At 42.5% G+C, this 22,975-nt stretch overlaps 1 protein-coding gene across 19 annotated transcripts in view; it reads right to left on the bottom strand.

The window, feature by feature from the left end:
• ST3GAL6 (ST3 beta-galactoside alpha-2,3-sialyltransferase 6) overlaps window positions 1-22,975 on the bottom strand; it is a 138,822-nt gene that overhangs the window by 101,290 nt on the left and 14,557 nt on the right. For 14 of the 19 annotated variants that reach the window (XR_009600863.1, XR_001044470.5, XR_006055848.2 and 11 more), the window contains exon 1: window positions 1,174-1,387. The exons of 1 other annotated variant lie outside the window; for it this stretch is intronic. The gene's annotated coding sequence lies outside the window, so the exon portion shown is untranslated. Of the gene's footprint in view, window positions 555-751; window positions 872-1,173; window positions 1,388-6,520; window positions 6,655-22,975 lie in introns of those variants that run through there. 4 more of the 19 variants (XM_060416527.1, XM_060416546.1, XM_060416534.1 and 1 more) reach the window with 3 other exon arrangements.

The raw sequence follows: 22,975 nt of genomic DNA, 5'->3' as shown, positions 1-22,975 counted from the left end.
TCCCAAGCACCGTTTTTAAAACAACATCTTCGAACAGCAACCCCACCCTCAACCCGGTCCCCAACCTCTCTCCCCTCCCTTCCACTGAAGACCTGCACCCCCCCCCCCCAAGAAAGGTGCTTTGGGTTTGTTTTTACTTTCTGAAAACTGCCTTTTATAGATTCTCTTTCAAGCCTAAATAACACCACCTAAGGGGCTGAGATCGCCAGGGAGCTCGGTAGCATTCGGCCTCAAAACCACTAGTTTCTTCTCCCTTTTCCCCCAAATTAACGGCAGGCCAAGTCCCTGCAATTTTCTCGCCGCCGCACTTTGCGCCAAATCGCCTCAGAGCTGGTTTCTTTAGGTCTAGTTCCACTGTGGCGGGAAGAAGGGTTTCTCGTAAATTTTTTCTAAGGTAAAACGAGAGAACCTTCCAAACCTCTCGCCCCCGCTAGCGTACATCCCCTTTTACAAGGAAACAGTAGTGAGCGAGGAAACCCCCACCCCCGCCGGCCAATCCAGTGCCCAGCGCCCCAGCCGCCCTTAGCCGGGGAGCACCCGGGTCCGCGCGCCCCCCACTCCCTGAACCCGGGGCGCGGGGCAAGCGCACGCAGGCTCCTGGAGGTGGGAGGGTGCACGGAGGCGCGCCCCCCGGCCCCTGATCCTCAGCCTCAGAGGCAAAGCCCGCGGATCTCCCCGCACCCCCAACCTCCCTCCCCCACCCTCCCCCGGGCGATGCCAACCCGCAGCGAAGCGGGCCGGGGAGAGTTACCCGGCGAGGCCCAGGCGCGAAGACCGCAGAGGCGCGCGGGGCTCCGGGGCCGGGAGCTCGCCCGCAGCCGCTCGCTCCAGCCGGGTGCTGCCTCTCCCGCGGCAGCCGCAGCATCGAGCCGGCGGAAACCGGAGGACGGTGGCGCGGCTCAGCGGCGGCCCGGGAAGGAGGCAGTCTCCCCGGACCCGGCGGGGTCCAGCGAGGAGTCCGAGGCGCCAGGCGGCGCGTGCGCTGCCCACCGCGCCCGGGGCCGGATCCTCGGCGACTGCGCCGAGCGCCTCCGGAGTCGCGAGGAAGCTCCTCCCGCGGCAGCGGCTGCGGCCGCCCCCGAGTGCGCGGAGGAAGGTGCGGGGCAGTGAGGTGCAGAGAGAGCCGCTGGGGCGTCCCCGGGCGGGCGAGGCAGGAGCGGGCCGAGCTCCTACCTTTCTGGCTGGCTGGACTCCAGCCGCACGCCCTCCCCGGGCGTCCCGGACAGGAAAATCACCAAGGGAGGGCCCGGGGAAAGCGGCGGGTGGCTTTGGACGAGGTAGGAGGATCGGGTTCCACAGACAAGGACACTCCCTTCCCGCCCCGGTTTATTTGGAAAGCTGCAGGGGCGAAAGAGAGGGGCGGCTAGGGAGCTTCCTCCTCCCCGCCGGGCTGGCAGGCGGCAGAAGTAAACACTTTTTGCTTGGCTCGGCGGGGACTTGTGTGACACGAGGCGGGGCAGGCGGTTTGGTCCCCAGCAGAAAGGGCGGGTGTGTCCAGAGAGACCAGAATTTCTGGGCTCTGCCCTTCAAGGACAAATGTGTTAGTGCTTTTTATCTTTTGGAGGAAACGATACGTTAGGGGGAAGGAAGATGAAATGTGTATTTGCTTGTTGAAATAGGTCTCCCTTGAGAAATGCGTATACTATAGTGATGATACTTGGATAGCTTTATTTTTTAAATGTCAGTGTTTGTGAAATAAAAAATATGCCCTGGGAGAAGAGCCACAGACTTGGGTGCAGTTCAGAGTGAGTAACGTGTCAGGCCCTGAAACGAGGTCCTTTGTGATGGACCTTCTGGTGTTAGTGTTAATTTTAACACCGGCCCTAGGAGGCAGCATTTGTTATTTTCCCAATTTTATCAAAGAATCGGACACGGCTGAGCACACACGCACAATCAAAAAACCCAGACAGTTCAGGAAGTCCCCAACCCTTACCCTTTCTACAAATTGCCTTTGTAGTAACCCACACAGATTTTGTAATTATAAAGGTGGTACTTAAGACATCTGAGTGGTAGTGGTAGATTAGTTCCTAAACTCTGTCTGACTCTTTGAGACCCCATGGACTGTAGACCTCCAGGCTCCTCTGTCCATGGAATTTCCAGGCAAGGATACTGAAGTGGGTTATTTCCTTCCCCCAAGGGATCTTCCCCACCTCACCCAGGAAATGAACCTGGGCCTCCTGCATTTCAGGTGGTCTTCTGCATTGCAGGCAAATTCCCTACCGACTGAACCACAAGGAAGAGGGTATTTGTCCCACTGGGGGCCCATTTTTCTTGAAGTTACTTTGCTCTTTTAGGTTCTCCTGAGTTTATTACCTTTCTTATGTTCATCACCTTCAGAATTAAAGCAGTGATTTTACCCCCTACTCTAGCTTTCCTAGGACTTTTTTTTTTTTCTTAAAGATGTGGACCATTTTTTGTTAGTCTCTATGGAATTTGTTACAATATTGCTTCTGCTTTATGTTTTGGTATTTCGTCCCCAGAGCATGTGAGACCTTAACTCCCTGACCAGGCATTGGAAGGTGAAGTCTTAACCAATAGACTGTCAGGAAAGTCCCTTTCCTAGGACTCTTGAATCTGCAAAGTCATGTGCTAAGGGAAGAGGCATTTGTGCTTCTTCATAGTCAGTAGTGGCCAAGAAGACACTACTCACCATGACCTAGTTCAAATTCCACTTCCTCCTCTGGCTTGTGTAACCTTAAACAAGTGACTTAACCTCAGTGTGCTTCCTTTTGATCACTTGTAAAGTGAGAGAGTACAACCTCTCTTCAGGGGTTGTGATGAGGATTAAAATAGATGATGAAGTAAAGAGTTCTTGGCACAATGCTTATCACAAAAAAACATCAGTCAGGCAGTATGAATATTAACTACCAGTTCTTTCCTACCATGAGTCAGCTACCCTTCATGTTTCATGTCTGTTCCTCCAATTCATCCTGCAAACCAGAATAATCTTATCCCAGAAATGACGAAGCAGAGTCAGGAGGTTACGTAATATGCCCAAGATCATACCAACCCATTTTGGAGCTGTGATTTGAATGAAAGTACCTAGAACCAGAATCAGCTCTCTTTCCAGAATCCTTTACCTGTTATGTAACTATCTGGGCAGGTGCTTTTGACATGTCAAAGATTTTTTTTTTAATGCAGAATACATTATTGCATGGGCACATGATTGCAACTATGTAAAATTTTTGAATTCTTGTGGAAGGTAGTAAAGAATTAAGCAATTATCTCAGCCTTTGTGTAGAAGATTTATTCTAATAAAGTGGGAGGGGAAGGGCCAGGAAATAGAGAACTACTGGGACATGCAGGGTCTTTTAAAGGCCCTTGAAATCATAATATTTAGGCAGTGTACACATAGGGTTCTCCCAGTTTGCTAGGTTTGTTTCTTGATTATAGATGGTGTGATCTCTTTGAATTAAAATGACATTGTTGGATGGGATGTATCCCAGGGTATACAGGGACTGATGAAAGCCAGGTTCCCCACACTACCCTGGAGTGCCATTAAGCACTCTGGAGAATCACAGTCTAAAGTTCAAGAAAGTAGTATTTCTTCCTGGCCCCAATATATGATCTGCCTTCCAAATTCTCACACCCTAACCCAAGCAGAGGCTTTCTTGGCATGATTGACATAGGACTGTCTACTCTATGCAGAAGAGACCTGCTTGTAGGGGCATGCTCTCAGCAGGTCACATCAGATCATAGTAGATGAACCCCAGGACTGGAGATACAAAGTGACAAGAGACCTCTTTCACACAATATCCTCTTTTAAGTTTATGGGGGAGGGGGGAGGGAATGTTTTCTTTAACATCCTCAATATGCCAGCAAATTTGGAAAACTCAGCAGGGGCCACAGGACTGGAAAAGGTCAGTTTTCATTCCAATCCCAAAGAAAGGCAATGCTAAAAAATACTCAAACTACCACACAATTGCAGTCATCTCACACACTAGTAATGCTCAAAATTCTCCAAGCCAGGCTTCAGCAATACATGAACCATGAACTTCCAGATATTCAAGCTGATTTTTAAAAAGGCAGAGGAACCAGAGATCAAATTGCCAACATCTGCTGGATCATTGAAAAAGCAACAGAGTTTCAGAAAAACATCTGTTTCTGCTTTATTGACTATGCCAAAGCCTTTGACTGTGTGGATCACAATAAACTGTGGAAAATTCTGAAAGAGATGGGAATACCAGACCACCTGACCTGCCTCTTGAGAAACCTGTATGCAGGTCAGGAAGCAACAGTTAGAACTGGACATGGAAAAACAGACTGGTTCCAAATAGGGAAAGGAGTATGTCAAGGCTGTATATTGTCACCCTGCTTATTTAACATACATGCAGAGTACGTCGTGAGAAATGCTGGGCTGGATGAAGCACAAGCTGGAATCAAGATTGCTGGGAGAAATATCAATAACCTCAGAAATGCAGATGACACCACCATTATGGCAGAAAGTGAAGAGGAACTAAAGAGCCTGTTGATGAAAGTGAAAGAGGAGAGTGAAGAAGTTGGCTTAAAATTCAACATTCAGAAAACTAAGATCATGGCATCTGGTCCCATCATTTCATGGCAAATAGATGGGGAACAGTGGAAACTGTGAGAGACTATTTGTTTTTTTTTTTGGGGGGGGGCTCCTAAATGACTGCAGATGGTGACTGCAGCCATGAAATTAAAAGACACTTGTTCCTTGGAAGAAAAGTTATGACCAACCTAGACGGCATATTAAAAAGGAGAGACACTACTTTGCCAACAAGGTCCGTCTAGTTAAAGCTATCGTTTTTCCAGTGGCCATGTATGGATGTGAGGGTTGGACTATAAGGAAAGCTGAGCACCAAAGAACTGATGCTTTTGAACTGTGTTGTTGGAAAAGACTTGAGAGTCCCGTGGACTGCAAGGAGATCCAACCAGTCCATCCTAAAGGAAATCAGTCCTGGGAGGTTGGTGATGGACAGGGAGGCCTGGTGTGCTGCAATCCATGGGGTTGCAAAGAGTAGGACACAACTGAGCAACTGAACTGAACTGAACTGAACTGAACATTCTCAAGGCTTGGGGGATTCAGTTTTAAACAGTACCTGGCTGAGACTGAACTTGACCAACATACAGTCCTTCCTCCAACTCTAGGTAAAGATCCTGCCAGCTCTGTCTTCTGATTATCTTGTGGTTTTATCTCCTACAAGCAATTATTTGTCACAGTGGTAAAAAAAAATCTGCCTACCAGTGCAGGAGATGTAAGAGACACTGGTTCCACCCTGGGAAGATCCCCTGGAGCAGGTAATGGCACCCCACTCCAGTATTCTTGCCTGGAGACTTCCATGAACAGAGGAGCCTGGTGGACTACGATCCATGGGGTCGCAAAGAGTCAAAGCCGACTAAGTGACTGAGTACAGGGAACCTATCACACTACCTGGTGCAGCCAAAAAGATAAAGAATTCAAGGATATGTGGATCTCAAAAATAATAAACCAGTGTGCAAGGAGTGTAAATCTTAACTTAGAGCTATGACTCTGCCAGCGATGTAGAAAATGGCAGTTAGTACTCTCAAGCAGAACCCTAACTTCTCCAACACCTCTATTCCAGAGCAGGGTATCAGCTACATGTTTGCATACATAAATAGGCATTGTATTGTCTTCCCCAGAATTATGAGTGCATGAAAAAGGACTTCAAGTCTACCAGAAAGCTTATTTGCCACTTCATAAACGATAGTGTCTCCTGATTGTGCTAGTCCTGTCAAGGTTTCAGAGGTCTTAGTGGCTCAGTAGTTATCAGGGACTGCATTTACTCTCCTTCGACAAGCTAGCAGAGGAGGGTGGAACTGGGCCTCAAAGTGTTCTAAGCACAGGAGCATGTCAGTATCTATATGGTGGGAGGAACGATTAAGACAGCTAATGGAAAATGATTGCAATATTATTAAAAATGGTTAATATCCAGAATAAATTAAGAATTCCTATGGATCAAAAAAAATAAGACAACCCATTTAAAACTAGAGCACAGGACATCAGCATGCAATTCACTGAAGAAATACAAATTATCCAAAAACTTGCAAAATTTTTAGTGTCTTTTTTGTTTATAATTACACTATGTGAGAAAATCTAGACAGTAGTGAGAAATCAGATAAGCAAAAACAAAAAGGGGGGGTGGTGAAAGTGTTAATGAGAACTCCGCTAGCTATCCAGTGCTTAAGAATCTTCCTGCCAGTGCAGGGGACATGGGTTTCACAACTTTGCAGCCCAGATGCTGCAAGTACTGGAACTCAACTGCTCTAGACTCCGTGCTCCATGACAAGAGAAGCCACCATAAGGAGAAGCCTGAACACCGCAACAAAGACCCAGCACATCCAAAAATAAAATAAGTGAATCTTCTTTTTTTCTTTTAATAAGTGAGTTAATGAGTTTCTGGCAAAGGTGGCAAGGAATCTTTTCAAGTAAGTATAAAGAACTACTTCCTTTTTAGAGGGCAATTTGGTGGTTGCTATCAGATCAGGAAAGGAGTACGTCAAGGCTGTATATTGTCACCCTGCTTATTTAACTTACGTGCAGAGTACATCATGAGAAACGCTGGGCTGGAAGAAGCACAAGCTGGAATCAAGATTGCTGGGAGAAATATCAATAACCTCAGATATGCAGATGACACCACCCTTATGGCAGAAAGTGAAGAACTGAAGAGCCTGTTGATGAAAGTGAAAGAGGAGAGTGAAGAAGTTGGCTTAAAACTCAACATTCAGAAAACTAAGATCATGGCATCTGGTCCCATCACTTCATAGCAAATAGATGGGGAACAGTGTAAACTGTGAGAGACTTTATTTTGGGGGGCTCCAAAATGACTGCAGATGGTGACTGCAGCCATGAAATTAAAAGACACTTGCTCCTTGGAAGCAAAGCTATGACCAAGCTAGAGAGCTTATTAAAAAGTAGAGACATTACTTTGCCAATAAAGGTCCGTCTAGTCAAAGCTATGGTTTTTCCAGTGGTCATGTATGGATGTGAGAGTTGGACTATAAAGAAAGCTGAGCTCCAAAAATTTGATGCTTTTGAACTCTGGCGTTGGAGAAGACTCTTTAGAGCCCCTTGGACTGCAAAGAGATCCAACCAGTCAATCCTGAAGGAAATCAGTCCTGAATATTCAATGGAAGGACTGATGGTGAAGCTGAAACTTCAATATTTTGGCCACCTGATGGGAAGAACTGACTCATTTGAAAAGACCCTGATGCTGGGAAAGATTGAAGGCAGGAGGAGAAGGGGATGGTAGAGGATGAGATGGTTGAATGGCATCATAGACTCAACGGACATGAGTTTGAGTAACCTCTGGGAGTTGGTGATGGACAGGGAGACCTGGTGTGATGCAGTCCATGAGGTCACAGAGTCGGACAGGACTGAACGACTAAACTGAACCGATCAGATGTAAAAAGTTGTTTGGGATTTGAATTTCAAAACCCTCATTAAAGTTCCTTGACTTTTCTCCCTGCAAGATAGTTCTGGCCTCAAGCCAAGTGATTTAGGAATGAAGATCAGAAGAGAAAGGACCTGAGATCTCTCAACCAACTCCCAGTTACCCCATCAATGAAGAGAGTGGCCTTCCTGATTGCTGGGTAGCTCCCTTCACAGCACCCCCTGATGGCAGGACAGCCCCTCCCCCCAAATAGTAGGACACCCCCCAGAGTTCTGTAGGGCAGTGGAGCAGCTTGCTCAGCGCTGTTCAGTTCTGAGAAGCATTCAATGCCTGGGCCACTGTCCTAGCAGATACGCCCCCTCCTCATCTATCTGTGAAGATGCTCTGCTAATTTCCAGTCCTGTGACTGATAATTCAAGCAAAATATACAGGTCACTTCACTGAGAGCTCTTAGCCCATTAATGATAAAAATTATGACATTTTAAACTAATACCTTTCTCTCATAATTGGTTTACAGAGCTGAACTTTTGCTACTTCATTTCATGGGAGTGTTGCTATAGGATGGATCGCTAAAAGTGGAATTGCTGGGCAAAGTGTACATAAACCTACACTCAAATAATTATATTTTTTTATGTTCAAAAATATATGCTGAAAAGAAAATATTTTCCATAGCACTCCTGAAGCAGTGCAAGGTGGAGTCATCACAGTGGGCTATGAGTGGCACAAAGGCCTCTCTGTGTTTCCCAAACTCTGGTCTGCTGTAAATGCATGTTCCTTTCAAATCAGCAATTTCATGTTTTAGGATTCCATCCTGCAGAAATAATTACATAGGAACAAAAAAATATGTATGGGGTTCGTCACAGAACCATTACTTGTAATGTTTTAAAACAGGAAAATAATAGAAAGAATAGGAAGTGATTAATTATATTATGGTAGTATATCCTGGGTTTCTCTGATAGCTCAGTTGGTAAAGAATCTGTGGGCAATGCAGAAGACCCCAGTTTGATTCCTGGGTTGGGAAGATCCACTGGAGAAGGGATAGGCTACCCACTCTAGTGTTCTTGGGGTTCCCTTGTGGCTCAGCTGGTAAAGAATCTGCCTGCAATGTGGGAGACCTGGATTCGATCCCTGGGTTGGGAAGATACACTGGAGAAGGGAACAGCTACCCACTTCCGTATTCTGGCCTGGAAAAATGAATGCAACTGTTGCAAAGCTATTAGAAATCTGCATATACATACACTAATATGGTGACAGCTATTATATTGGCTTTAGAAGTTCTACATTCATAAACCATATTGTGCAATTCATTTATATGAAGCAGAAAAAATAAAGCGTCACTGATGTGTGTATATATTTGTGAGTACGTAAGAAAAGGTCCCAAAGACTACAGGACAAAATATTGACAGAGATTTCTTCTAGAATTACAGTGGCAGAGAAAGAAAGGGAAGGAGGATTTTTTGCTGTATACTCTAAATGTTTCTAACTTGTGATATTTATAATGCATATGAGTAATATTTGTAATTTTAAAAAAGACACTAACAAAGTTATTTGTTTGTGTTTGGGAAAGAGAGTAGAAAGAAATGTCAAATAAAAATGCATCCATGTTTAGGTACAAATTTGAATTCTTTAACTTGGTGATTCCTTACCTGTGTGCTCTTTATTCTATACAACGTGTTTTTCCAATCAATAGAGACCAGATTAAAATATCAGATGGAAACAAAAATAAAACCCTTAAGCCCACATTGAAAGAACAAGAGGAAAATCTATGTGAATCTTGCTTTTATTTTGAAGTGGGAAAAACTAGGCATGAAAGAAGTTCGAAGAAAAAGGTTAATACATTTGACTTCACAAAAATGTAGTTTCTAAAGATAAAGTACACCAAAAAATAAAAAGACAAGCTGGGAAAAAATACTCGCAGCACATATCAAATGGTTTCTCTTCTTATTATGCCAAGAGCTCTTAGGAGGCAAAAAAAAAAAAAAAAATCAAAAATTTAGTAGAAAAATAGGCAAACTACATGGAAAAAACAGCATTCTGAGGAGAAAAATACATTACTTAATTAAACAAATATGTATGCCTACTATGTGCCAGATACCATTCTAAACAGGTATATATTAATAGCAGAGAAGGAAACAGTAATTTCTGTCTCCTTGGAGCTTACATTTTAGTAAATTTGAAAAGAGTCTTGACTTCACTAATCAAATTTAAAGTTATATATCATTTGCACTTATTGGTGAAAATCGTGATTAAAACTTAGTGTAAAGATGATTTCTCATGCTTTTGGTGAAAATGCAAACTGGTGAGGTTTTTCCAAAGGATATTTTAGTAAAGTCAATTATAATTTTAAACATGAATACTTTACTGTAGAATGTACACTTTATGTATACAATGTACACTTTATGTGTACACTTTATGTATACATAATGTATACTTTATTGTAGCAATTCCACTGATAGAAACTTCTGTTGTAGATACCTTACATAGGTATGCAAAGTTGTGCTTAAGAATTGCCATTTAGATATTGCTTATTAATGGCAGCCCACTCCAGTACTCTTGCCTGGAAAATCCCAAGGACAGAGGAGCCTGGTAGGCTACAGTCCATGGGGTCGCAAAGAGTTGGACATGACTGAGCGACTTCACTTTCTTCTTTCTTATTGCTTATTAAATATACTGAAGAGATACCAGAATGACTCAAACAGCCATTGCTAAGGGATTGGAGCTGTAGGGATCACATACACAAGAGATTTCTGTGTAATCACTAAAACCATGAGCTAGTCCTGCATCTAAAAACTTGGAGTAATGTCTAAGATATTATTAAATTTAAACAGCAAGTTGCTAAACAGGTTGCCTAGTAGGATCCTGTTATTGTGAGATGTAGAAAAAAAAAAAGTAATAGAAATAATGATGGTTATAAAAAGCTTATGTTAGAACACTAACAGAAGGTGTCTAAGGGGATACACACCGGCCATGAACATGAACCACCTCTGGAGGATGTATTCATGGAGGACTTTTCTTTCTAAATTATAAATTTATGAATGTTTGATTTTCACAATAAGCACCTATTTATTTGTAACCAAAATTTCAAAACATGTTTTAGGATTTTTTACATGCAGTAGAAACTTGCATAGATGCATATTGAAATACTTGGAATACTTGACCCTCCTCTAGTAGTTTTTCTGAGAAGTGACGATAAAAACTGCTGTAAAGGGTGATTGCACACCATTTTCATCAGAACCCTGATAGTGATGGTGTTTTGTGGTTTCTGTTATTCTCAATTTTTGAATTAAAAGGGACTCAGCTAGTGGAAGTGATGGAGTCCCACCAGAGCTATTTAAAATCCTAAAAGATGATGCTATTAAAGTGCTGCACTCAATACATTAGCAAATTTGGAAAACCCAGCAGTGGCCACAGGACTGGAGAAGGTCAATCTTCCTCCCAGTTCCCAAGAAGGAAAGGACTATAGAATGTTCAAACTACCAGACAGCTGTACTCACTTCCCCTGCTGGTAAGGTTATGCTCAAAACCTTCAAGCTAGGCTTCAGCAGTACTTGAATCAAGAACTTCCAGATATACAAACTGGGTTTAGAAAAGGCAGAGGAACCAGAGATTAAATTGCCAACATTTGCTGGATCATAAAGAAAGCAAGGGAATTCCAGGAAACATCTGCTTCTGTTCCATTGACTATGCTAAAGCCTTTGACTATGTGAATCATAACAAACTGTAGAAAACTCTTAAAGAGATGGGACTACCAGACCATTTAACTGTTTCCTGAGAAACCTGTTTGTGGCTCAAGAAGCAACAGTCAGAACCTTACATGGAACAACTGACTGGTTCAAGACTGAGAAAGGAGTAGGTCAAGGCTGTTTATTGTCACCCTGCTTATTTAACTTATATACAGAGCACATCATGCAAAATGCCAGGCATGATGAGTTACAAGCTGGAACCAAGATTGCCAGGAGAAATATCAACAACCTCAGATATGAAGATGATATCACTTTAATGGCAGAAAGCAAAGAGGATCTAAAGAGCCTCTTGATGAAGGTGAAAAGGAGAGTGAAACAGCTGGCTTAAAACTCAATATTAAAAAAACTAAGATCACAGCATCCAGTTCCATCACTTAATGGCAAATAGAAGGGAGAAAGGCTGAAGCAGTGACAGATTTCCTCTCCTCGGGCTTTAAAATCACTATGGATGGTGACTGCAGTCATGAAATTAAAAGATGATTGCTTCTTGGAAGGAAAACTATGACAAACTAGACAGAGGATTAAAAAGAAAAGACATCGCTTTGCCAACAAAGGTCCGTCTAGTTAAAACTATGGTTTTCTCAGTAATCATGTATCGATGTGAGAGTTGAACCATAAAAAAGGCAGAGCATGGAGGAATTGATGCTTTCAAACTGTGGTACTGGAGAAAACTCTTGAGAGTCCCTTAGACTGCAAGGAGATCACACCAGTCAATTCTGATGCTGGGAAAGATTGAGGGCATGAAGAGAAGGGGTGGAAGAGGATGAGATGGTTTAGATTGCATCACTGACTCAATGGATATGAGTTTGAGCAAACCCCAGGAGAAAAGTGAAGGACAGGGAAGCCCGGCGTACTGCAGTTCATGGGATTCGCAAAGAGTTGGTCATGACAGCAAGTGAACAATCAGGGTTTCATTGATTTATTCATTTACAGGTTCATTGAGAACCTACTGTAAGCCCAGCACAATGACAATAGAGGCATTAACATAGAGTATCCTAGACACTGGAGTTCCTGCCTTGAGAAGTGATATGAGGGAAATAGGCTCATAAGTTTCAGACTACAAACATTTTCTGAGATTCTGTGTTATACATTGGTTAAGTTCAAAGAACACAGTGGTGAATGCACAGAGTTCCCAACTTGATGATGATTGCAAATGAGCAGACATGTAGACTGTTTATCAGGGTATTGTAACTGCTGTACATAAACAGCCTGGTGGAAACTAGGGGAAACAACTTCCTGGGAGAACTTGGAAAGATAACTTTGGAAATTTGCTTTATGCAAAAAATAATCGTCCTGGTCTATTTTTTCCTGAAGATTTTTCTTTTCTAGTGTTTGCTTAAAATGACATGCACACCCTTAGAATTTGCCAGAAGACAATCTTACCCAAGTTTCTTAGCCACTGAAATATGAATGACTTTTCCTAAAAGAGCTTTAGAGTTCTTACACTGTGACCCTGGCCACCTAACATAGCTCAATAGCCTAATGATTGCTCCAGATTGTCACCCCCACTTCAGGGTTTCTAATTCTGTGGGACTAGAGTGCGGCCTGAGAATTTTTATTTCTAATAGGTTTCCAGAAGTAGCTGATGCCACTTCAAAAATGGTTTAGGGAATTAAATATACCAAATTCCCAAGTTAGAGACTTTATTAAAGGAATGTGAGAAAGATGATTTTTCTGATTCATAGGAGGAATAACAAGGTTCTTAACAAAACACAAATGTAGATAGGTAGGCAAGACAATAATAAATATTTTCAGTTCAGTTCAGTCACTCAGTCGTGTCCGAGTCTTTGCAACCCCATAGCATGGCAGGCCTCCCTGTCCATCACCAACGCCAGGAGTTTACCCAAACTCATGTCCATTGAGTCAGTGATGCCATGCAATAAATATTTTATATCCTATTTAATAAATGCAAAGATCTATTAGCTTGAGGTCAGAACTTCTATCACTGATTGTCAGTATTCAAAATACTTTAAAGGTGTTTTATAGTTTAACTTCACATAAATTTTCTCTCCCATACACAGATATTTTAGAAATTTAGATTAAAAACAATTTCTAACTACATCCAAATGCATAATGTTAGATTCTGTGATGAGAACACAGTCCCAAGGCTGTGGGGGAATTTGGTTTTTTTTTTGTGAATGGGCCTCTTGGGAAACAAACTTCTAAGGTAGCAGCATCAGTGAGTGCCAACAACAGGCATAGGATGGTGGCGACAATCCAGAAGGTTTGAGCAACATGAGGGGGCAGCTGCCAACTAAGAGCCTTTAAAAAATGAGAAGAGAGCATCTAGATTCGTAGATTAATCTGTCTGTAGTCTGAAAACTCAACGTGCCTAATGTCAAGAGGACTAGAGGACTGCTAGCTGTCACTGAGTGAGTGATTTTAGTCATGTCTGACTCTTTGCTACCCCATGGACTGTAGCACAGCATTCACAGCTTCTGGGGATTAGGATATAGACAATTTTGGGAGGGAGCATTATCTGGCTTCCCACATGTGCCACTTATTTTGTTCTGGTCAAAAACCATTTGGAGCAGTGTTTTAAATACCAGGCATCACATAATAAATGATATTCTACAGAAGAGAAAAATTGTCAATCATTCATTTAGCAAACATTTGTAGTGTTCACTATGTTCCAGTCACTTGGCGAGAACTCTGGAGCTAAAAGCATAGGAGGTTGAAGAATCTAATGCTCATGAGCCAGGACTCTGGAGTCTAATCATCTGGTTTTGAATCCGGGTCTCACCATTTATATACTGTGTGACCTCACAAATGACTTAACCTCTCAGTGTTGTCACCTATGAAACTGAGGTAAAATTTTAACTGTCCCATAGTGTTCCTGTGAAGGCTAAGTGAGACTCTCGATGAAGCCTTTGGCATAATAACTGCGTGTTGAGTTCAGTATATGTGGGTACTAAGGAGGCATGGAGAAATATCAATAACCTCAGATATGCAGATGACACTACCCTTATGGCAGAAAGTGAAGAGGAACTCAAAAGCCTCTTGATGAAAGTAAAAGAGGAGAGTGAAAAAGTTGGCTTAAACTCAACATTCAGAAAACGAAGATCATGGCATCTGGTCCCATCACTTCATGGGAAATAGATGGGGAAACAGTGGAAACCGTATCAGATTTTATTTTGAGGGGCTCCAAAATCACTGTAGATGGTGATTGCAGCCATGAAATTAAAAGACGCTTACTCCTTGGAAGAGAAGTTATGAGCAACCTAGATAGCATATTCAAAAGCAGAGACATTACTTTGCTGACTAAGGTCCGTCTAGTCAAGGCTATGGTTTTTCCAGTGGTCATGTATGGATGTGAGAGTTGGACTGTGAAGAAGGCTGAGTGCTGAAGAATTGATGCCTTTGAACTGTGGTGTTGGGGAAGACTCTTGAGAGTCCCTTGGACTGCAAGGAGATCCAACCAGTCCATTCTGAAGGAGATCAGCCCTGGGATTTCTTTGGAGAGAATGATGCTGAAGCTGAAGCTCCAGTACTTTGGCCACCTCATGAGAAGAGTTGACTCATTGGAAAAGACTCTGATGCTGGGAGGGATTGGGGGCGGGAGGAGAAGGGGACGACAGAGGATGAGATGGCTGGATGGCATCACTGACTCAATGGATGTGAGTCTGAGTGACCTCCGGGAGTTGGTGATGGACAGGGAGGCCTGGCGTGCTGCGATTCATGGGGTCGCAAAGAGTAGGACACAACTGAGCGACTGGACTGAACTGAACTGAACTGAGGAGGCATGAGAGGATAACACGAGAGAAGGGGGTGCAGAATGACCACAAGGAATTTGAAAAGGCTCTCCAGAGGTAAGTCTTGAAAGTTGCGTTTCTCCTAGTTCATCAACGAGAAATAAAGAACATGTAGTGAGAAGACATAGTGAAGGGTTTGGAAACCACAAGGACTGGCTGAGCAGATTGAGGGATTTAAGCTTAGTAGCTTCAGGAATAGGGATCAGAGTCACATGAGAGCTGCATTTAAATCCTTTTGCAGTTAAAGCAACAGAAAGAAATTATTTATTTTACTTCTATCCAGAAAAATAGCCAAGCTTAAGTGAAGGATTCCTTTTTATAAAGTGGTGGGGAAAAGCGACAGTCTCTCAGTTGGGTCCAACTCTTTGCAACCCCATGGAATTCTCCAGGCCAGAATACTGGAGTGGGTAGCCGTTCCCTTCTCCAGGGGATCTTCCCAATCCAGGAATCAAATTGGGGTCTCCTGCATTGCATTCTTTACCATCTGAGCTATCAGGGAGAAGCTGATATAAATGGTGGGAGAAGGAGTGATGCAAACCCTTCTTTGTGCCCCACTGACTGTCAGACACAGTGCCTTCTTGAAGGAATGGTTGGTCTGAAATCCATTTTCCCCTGCTCTCTTGTCAATAGAAACCCAAGTATTTTGAGAACTCGATGGGCCATAAACTTTAAGGGAGATTGGACTATTTCCAGCCCCAGGGGTGTAAATCAGGATTGGCTTGAACCAACCATGGTAACCACTGTGGTTGAGGAGGTCAAGAACAGGCATGCTTTTGGAAAATTTTCCTTATCTCTTCAGAAGGTAAACAAAAAAAGTGAGTGTTCTGTCTTTCTTCCAGGAATGAGCCATGGAGTTAGCATCTGGAGATGGCAGAACAAGAAGACAGAAAGGATGGATCCTTCATGAGGTGGCCCAGCTGCTAAATTATGCAACTCTGGAATTGTTGTGAAGTTAATTTACTGAATTGTGCATGCCATTTATTATATTAATATGTAATATTAAAGTACACTCAGTGTTAAAGTCAGTCACATTTTTCATCTCACAGCCTGAAAAGCATCTTGCAGTACAATGGCACTCTAGTATGCTGACAATCCAGTCTCTCATCAGAAAATAACCACGGACCTTCTATGAGTGAGTGAGTGAGTGAGTGAAAGTCGCTCAGTCGTGTCCGACTCTTTGTGACCCCATGAGTCCATGGGATTCTCTAGGCCAGAAAACTGGAGTGGGTAGCCTTTCCCTTCATGGTCCCTCTATAGAATTTATAAAAATGCAGTCTTTGAGAACTAATTTTAAATCAAGATTACTGACTTGATTTCCAGGTAGAAAATTCTGTTAGACATGTTTCTTGGTTCATTTTTTCTCTACTTATCTTTAATTTTATCTTTTGGACCAAACCATATCATTAAAGGGGCTTCCCAGGTGGCACTAGTGGTAAGAACCCACCTGCCAATGCAGGAGATGTAAGAGATGCAGGTTCGATCCCTGGGTCAGGAAGATCCCCCGGAGAAGGGCATGGCAACCCACTCCAGTATTCCTGGCTGGAGAATCCCACAGATAGAGGAGCCTGGCGGACTACAGGCCATGTGATCGCAAAGAGTCGGACACAACTGAAGCGACTTAGCACACACGCATTTCTTTAAAGGGCAGTATACTTATCCAGCCATTCAAAGTAACACCACATGGTGTCTAGCAACAGAATAACTTGACTGTATTAACAATATAACTGTTTTCAGAATCAGTTTCTGCATATACATAGGATTAATTTTCTAATTCCTAAAATGTATATGTCTAAGAGTCTATAATATCAACATTTCTAAGTAATGCACTAAACCCACTATATATTGATAAACTGATTCTTCTGCTATTTTGAAAATTCAGCCAAGAGATACTCAGAAAAATATGCCAACAGCAGCAAAAGATGATTTCCCTCATGTGGAAGAGAGAATTGTCCCTTTGATTTCTGATAAATGTCTGTTTGGGACTATATATTCCTAAATACCCTTACAATCTCCTTAAGCCTCTCACTTCTCCATTTTCAGTTTTATCCCATCCGTCTCATTCTCCTTTTCAATTGGGATGAGTTGAAACAGTTTCCTGGCCCAGTTTTAGGTTCCGGAAAGGATCAGCTCACCAGTGATAACAGTGCATGTTTTCTCCTCTCACATAGCTTTTCTTCAACTATTTTACAGGTCCTCAGTCTGCATTTACAGCTGAATAGAGTAGTTTCATTCTGAGCCACATCCTTGCCAAAGTTTACTAAGAATATCTATAAAGTACAGCACACTTACAAGAATCTTTTCTTTTAAAACTGGACAGAGCAGGAAAATTTGGTCTGTCAACCCCAAGTCTAAGGAAGAATGTCAAGTCAAATTTTAATTACAGAGTCTAAGACAATGGAAAAAGAAAAGCTGTTTCCACTTCTCTCAGGCACTCTTCCAGTTAGAAAGTGAAGATTTCCAGAAACCTGCACCTATGTTTTAATCATCTTTTGGGAGTTTACAGGACTAAACAAAATAAACTGTATTTTCTTATATTTTCTGTACTTTTGATGCTCTTGCATTTGGGGCCTCACTGACTAGTGTGACATTGTGATTTATAATAAGAACTATATATTTGGTCTCAGTACCCATTTCTGGCACAAATTTCCTAAGTGATGAGATTGACAAAGGCATCTTTTGTTGTCAAGGAGGTGAATTTTGTACCTAACCGAAGAACCTAACTGAAGCACCTAACCAACTCTGTGGTTCAGTTCAGTTCAGTCGCTCAGTTGTGCCCGACTCTGCGACCCCATGGACTGCAGCACGCCAGGCCTCCCTGTCCATCACCAACTACCAGAGTTTACCAAAACTCATCTCCATTGAGTCAATGATGCCATCCAACCATCTCACCCTCTGTCGTCCCCTTCTCCCACCTTCAATCTTTCGCATCATCAGGGTCTTTTCCAATGAGTTAGTTCTTCACATAAGGTGGACAAAATATTGGAGTTTCAGCTTCAACATCAGTCCTTCCAATGAATATTCAGGACTGATTTCCTTTAGAATGGACTGGTTGGATCTCCTTGCTGTCCAAGGGACTCTCAAGAGTCTTCTCCAACACCACAGTTCAAAAGCACCAATTCTTCAGCACTCAGCTTTCATTATAATCCAACTCTCACATCCAAACATGGCTACTGGAAAAACCATAGTGTTGACTACACGGACCTTTGTTGGCAAAGTAATGTCTCTGCTTTTTAGTATGCTGTCTAGGTTGGTCATACAGAGAAGGAAATGCCAACCCACTCCAGTATTCTTGCCTGGAGAATTCTGTGGGCAAAGGAGCCTGGTGGGCTGCTATCCATAGGGTCGCAGAGAGTCGGACACGACTGCGGCAACTTAGCAGCAGCAGCAGCAGCATGCTGGTCGTAACTTCTTTTAATCTCATGGCTGCAATCATCATCTGTAATGATTTTGGAGCCCCCCAAAATAAAGTCTGTCACTGTTTCCACTGTCTCCCCATCTATTTCCCATGAAGTGATGGGACTTTTCTGAATGTTGAGCTTAAGCCAACTTTTTCACTCTCCTCTTTCACTTTCATCAAGAGATTCTTTAGTTCCTCTTGACTTTCTGCCATAAGGGTGGTGTCATCTGCATTTCTGAGGTTATTGATATTTCTCCCAGCAATCTTGATTCCAGCTTGTGCTTCATCCAGCCCAGCATTTCTCACAAAGTACTCTGCATATCAGTTAAATAAGCAGGGAGACAATATACAGCCTTAACATACTCCTTTCTCTATTTGAAACCAGTCTGTTCCATGTCCAGTTCTAACTGTTGCTTCCTGACCTGCATACACGTTTCTCAAGAGGCAGGTCAGGTGGTCTGGTGTTCCCATTTCCTAAAGAATTTTCTGCAGTTTATTGTGATCCACACAGTCAAATGCTTTGGCATAGTCAATAAAGCAGAAATAGATGTTTTCCTGGAACTCTCTTGCTTTTTTGATGATCCAGTGGATGTTGGCAATTTGATCTCTGGTTTCTCTGCCTTTTCTAAATCCAGCTTGAACATCTGGAAGTTCACCATTCATGTACTGTTGAAGCCTGGCTTGGAGAATTTTGAGCATTACTTTGCTAGCATGTGCTGCTGCTGCTGCTAACTGTGCTGCTGCTGCTGCTGCTCACTTCAGTCATGTCAGATTCTGTGTGACCCCATAGACAGCAGCCCATCAGGCTCCACCGTCCCTGGGATTCTCCAGGCAAGAATACTGGAGTGGGTTGCCATTTCCTTCTCCAATGCATGAAAGTGAAAAGTGAAAGTGAAGTTGCTCAGTCTTGTCCGACTCTTAGTGACCCCATGGACTGCAGCCTACCAGGCTCTTCCATCTGTGGGATTTTCCAGGCAAGAGTACTGGAGTGGGGTGCCATTGCCTTCCCCTGCTAGCATGTGAGATGAATGCAACTGTGTGGTAGTTTGAGCATTCTTTGGCATTGTGTTTCTTAGGGATTGGAATAAAAACTGATATTTTCCAGTCCTGTGGCCACTGCTGAGTTTTCCAAATTTGCTGGCATATTGAGTGCAGCATTTTCACAGCATCATCTTTCAGAATTTGAAATAGCTCAACTGGAATTTCATCACCTCCACCAGATTTGTTTGTAATGATGCTTCCTAAGACCCATTTGACTTCACATTCCAGGATGTCTGGCTCTAGGTGAGTGATCACACCATCGTGATTATCTGGGTCATGAAGGTCTTTTTTTGCACAGTTCTTCTGTGTATTCTTGCCACCTCTTCTTAATATCTTCTGCTTCCGTTAGATCCGTACCATTTCTGTCCTTTATTGAGCCCATTTTTGCATGAAATGTTCCCTTGGTGTCTTTAATTTTCTTGATGAGATCTTTAGTTTTTCCCATTCTATTGTTTTCCTCTATTTCTTTGCACTGATCACCAAGGAAGGCTTTCTTATCTCTCCTTGCTACTCTTTGAAACACTGCATTCAACTGAGTATATCTTTCCTTTCTCTTTTGCCTTTCACTTCTCATTTTTTCAACAGCTATTTGTAAGTCCTTCTCAGATAGCCATTTTGCTTTTTTGCATTTCTTTTCTTGGGGATGGTCTTGATCCCTGTCTCTTGTACAGTATCACAAACCTCTGTCCATAATTTATCAGGCAGTCTATCAGATCTAGTCCCTTAAATCTATTTCTCACTTCCACTGTATAATCATAAGGGATTTGATTTAGGTCATACCTGAATGGTCCAGTGGTTTTCCCTATCTTCTTCAATTTAAATCTGAATTTGGCAATAAGGAGTTCATGATCTGAGCCACAGTCAGCTCCCAGTCTTGTTTTTGCTGACTGTATAGAGTTTCTCCATCTTTGGTTGCAAAGAATATAATCAATCTGATTTTGGTGTTGACCATCTGGTGATGTCCATGTGTAGAATTTTCTCTTGTGGTGTTGGAAGAGGGTGTTTGACTCTGCGGTTAGAGGGATGGAACTTTTGGATTCATTCCCAGACCTCCCCGAAGGGGAGAGAGACTGGAGGGTGAATTAAGTCATTTAATCAACCATTGGCCAATCATTTAATCAATCGTGCCTACTGTAAAAGCCCAACAAGATAGGGTTCAGAGAGCTTCCTGGTTGGTGAACACATGAAGATTTGGGGAGAGCAGTGTGCTCTTTAACATGGGACTGGATAATAATATCTGCCAAATTTATTTTCAAAATGTTTTGGAAGACAAATATATTAAATATATACCAGTGCCAAGGTAAAGCCTTTAGAGATTCAAAGGCCCCACATGCTACAGAGCTCATTTTCAATAAATAATCCAATATAAAATAATTCTAAGCCATAATATATGTGGAAGAGATCAGCAAGAGCCTGTTTTTGTTTTGGGCACTTGACTTCTAAAGTTTATAAATATAATTATATGCCAACCTCTATTAAAAAGAAAAATAGGGTACCTCTTCTCCTGGTGCCCTAAGAATGTACTTAATTTACCTTTGGATAATCTATCAAGAATTCTAACTGAACAGTTACTACGCCAAGCCCTGTGCTCTGCGCTACATGAACATTGAGTGATACAACAGTGAGTTACTGGTGGGCTTCTGACTTAAATTCTTAAGACTATTATAAAAGGTTCTCTGAGAAGGGAACTTTTAAGTTGAAGCCCCAGTAATGAAGAGAACCCAGCTATGTAAAGATCAGCGGAGGGAGCAATTCAGGAAGAGGAAATCAAAAAGAAACAGTATTCTGGACATGAAGTAGCTCCCAGCTAGTCAGGGAGACAGAAATAAAACCAGCTAATTTTAACACACACCGTGGTTCCTGCTGTACTGTCCATGAGAGCTGTGTGCTCTGAGAAACCAGAGGGAGTGATTAATCAGAAATGAGACATGTGATGGGGCTGTGCCAAGCAGGGTATATAAAAATGGAGAAGCTCACTGGGAAGATTGAAACCCTGCCTTCATCAGAGATGTCTGTTGAAAACAGATTACTGGGCTTCACTCCACATTTACTCAGTTAGGATCTCTGAGCTGGCTGCCTGGAAATCTCTGCTCCTGACAAGCACTCTGCTGATAGGAAGATATTTTGAAACCCTTTGGTTCAGATAGCAGACCTTGGAGTTAGAAAAACAACTTGGACACAAGGCTGAAGTCTTGCTTTCCTCTTCGATGAAATGAGGATAATAATACAGTCTTCCTCACTGGGGAACTCTGAGGATTATACGAGGGAGTATTTGTAAAGTGTCATCTGTCATCGCCATTGTAAGAAAAGCATAACTTTGCTCATAAGTGAGTGAAGAACTGATTGAGTTGTACCAGAGCTCACACATGTATCCCAGGATGTCACCTTGCAGGGGAAATGACAGTGGGGAAGTCAGAGCTATTGGACAGGTGAAGGAGGCTGGAGAAGCAGCAGGCAAGGCCAGCGTGGAAGCCAGTTTCCACTGGTTTCAAAGGACAGTGAACAGCTGCAAGTTATCAAGGTTCTGTAGGAAACAGCTGCCTTTGCCACAACATTGGTTTTTTGTTTCTTTTTTTTTTTCCACTTCCTCATTTCAAATGCAAATTGTTTAAAGTCTTTTCCTCCCTAAGACCCCAGCCTAGTCCTAGGCTAAATCAAAACAAAGACATCTTGTTATAGAAGGAAAACCCCAAGGGAAATTAGAGTGTTAGCCAGAAAGAAGTTTGGCAGAGGGACCTCAGATCTGGAAAATAATGGATTGCCTCAAATTCCTTCTACAGTTTCTACAGCCTGAAAATAACTGTCTGCAACTGACAAGCTCATTTCTTCCAACTGGTCTGACGAACCTGAGGAGGGGATTTAACTCTAACCCTAATCCCATAACTATAAAATTATTCATCCCTCCCTAAACCAACCATCCATAAACAAAACACAACCAAACAAAACCACTCACTTCCAGATAAGCACCAAAAAATTATTTCTAGGAAATGGTTTACTAGGGTCACTGTTATCTGCAGATGTACAAAACACCACCTGCCTTTCTAGATTCCAATTAGCTCCAAATATTCTTGAGATGGTGGAAATTTCTTTTGGGGGGATGATTTCTTTTAAGCCCTCCCTTTCTTCTGTAGTTCTAGTAGAGTGACAAATTGGGCTACCCATATTGCATGAGAAGGGGAATAGGTTATAGGTTTTGTACTTTGTGGTAGGAGGGATGGCAGCCGGACAACATGTTAGAAGGATCATTCACACACTGCATCCTGCAATGATAAAATGATCGCGGACTTTAGGCGCAAGATTCTAGGGTTTTAGTCAGTCAGGCCTAGGTCCAAATTCTGCTAGCCCCAATACTAGCTGGGTCCTGGTGAAGAGACCTTCAATCTTAGAGTTTTCTTACCTGTTTTATGACAGACACTCTTCTCTGATCTGGCAGCGGCAATAAATGGTCATTCTCTTGCCCTCAACATTTAGCCAGTGATCTGTTATCAAACCATCTAAACTACCGGAGGCCAGATGGTTCTTTGTATTGTGAAAGCAAGTAAGGTTTCCTAACAACTGATGCTTTTAACTAAAGTATCTCTCAGTTCAAAGCAAAGAAACTTCTTCACTTTGTATGACAGGGAGATATATATTAATACATAGAGTGCTACTGTATATTTTTAATGA

The sequence above is a fragment of the Ovis aries genome, chromosome 1 (assembly GCF_016772045.2).
Source record: "Ovis aries strain OAR_USU_Benz2616 breed Rambouillet chromosome 1, ARS-UI_Ramb_v3.0, whole genome shotgun sequence".
NCBI classification, from domain to species: Eukaryota; Metazoa; Chordata; class Mammalia; order Artiodactyla; family Bovidae; genus Ovis; species Ovis aries.
The sequence above is the reverse complement of the archived record's forward strand: the minus strand, read 5'-3'. Positions and strand labels throughout refer to the sequence as shown.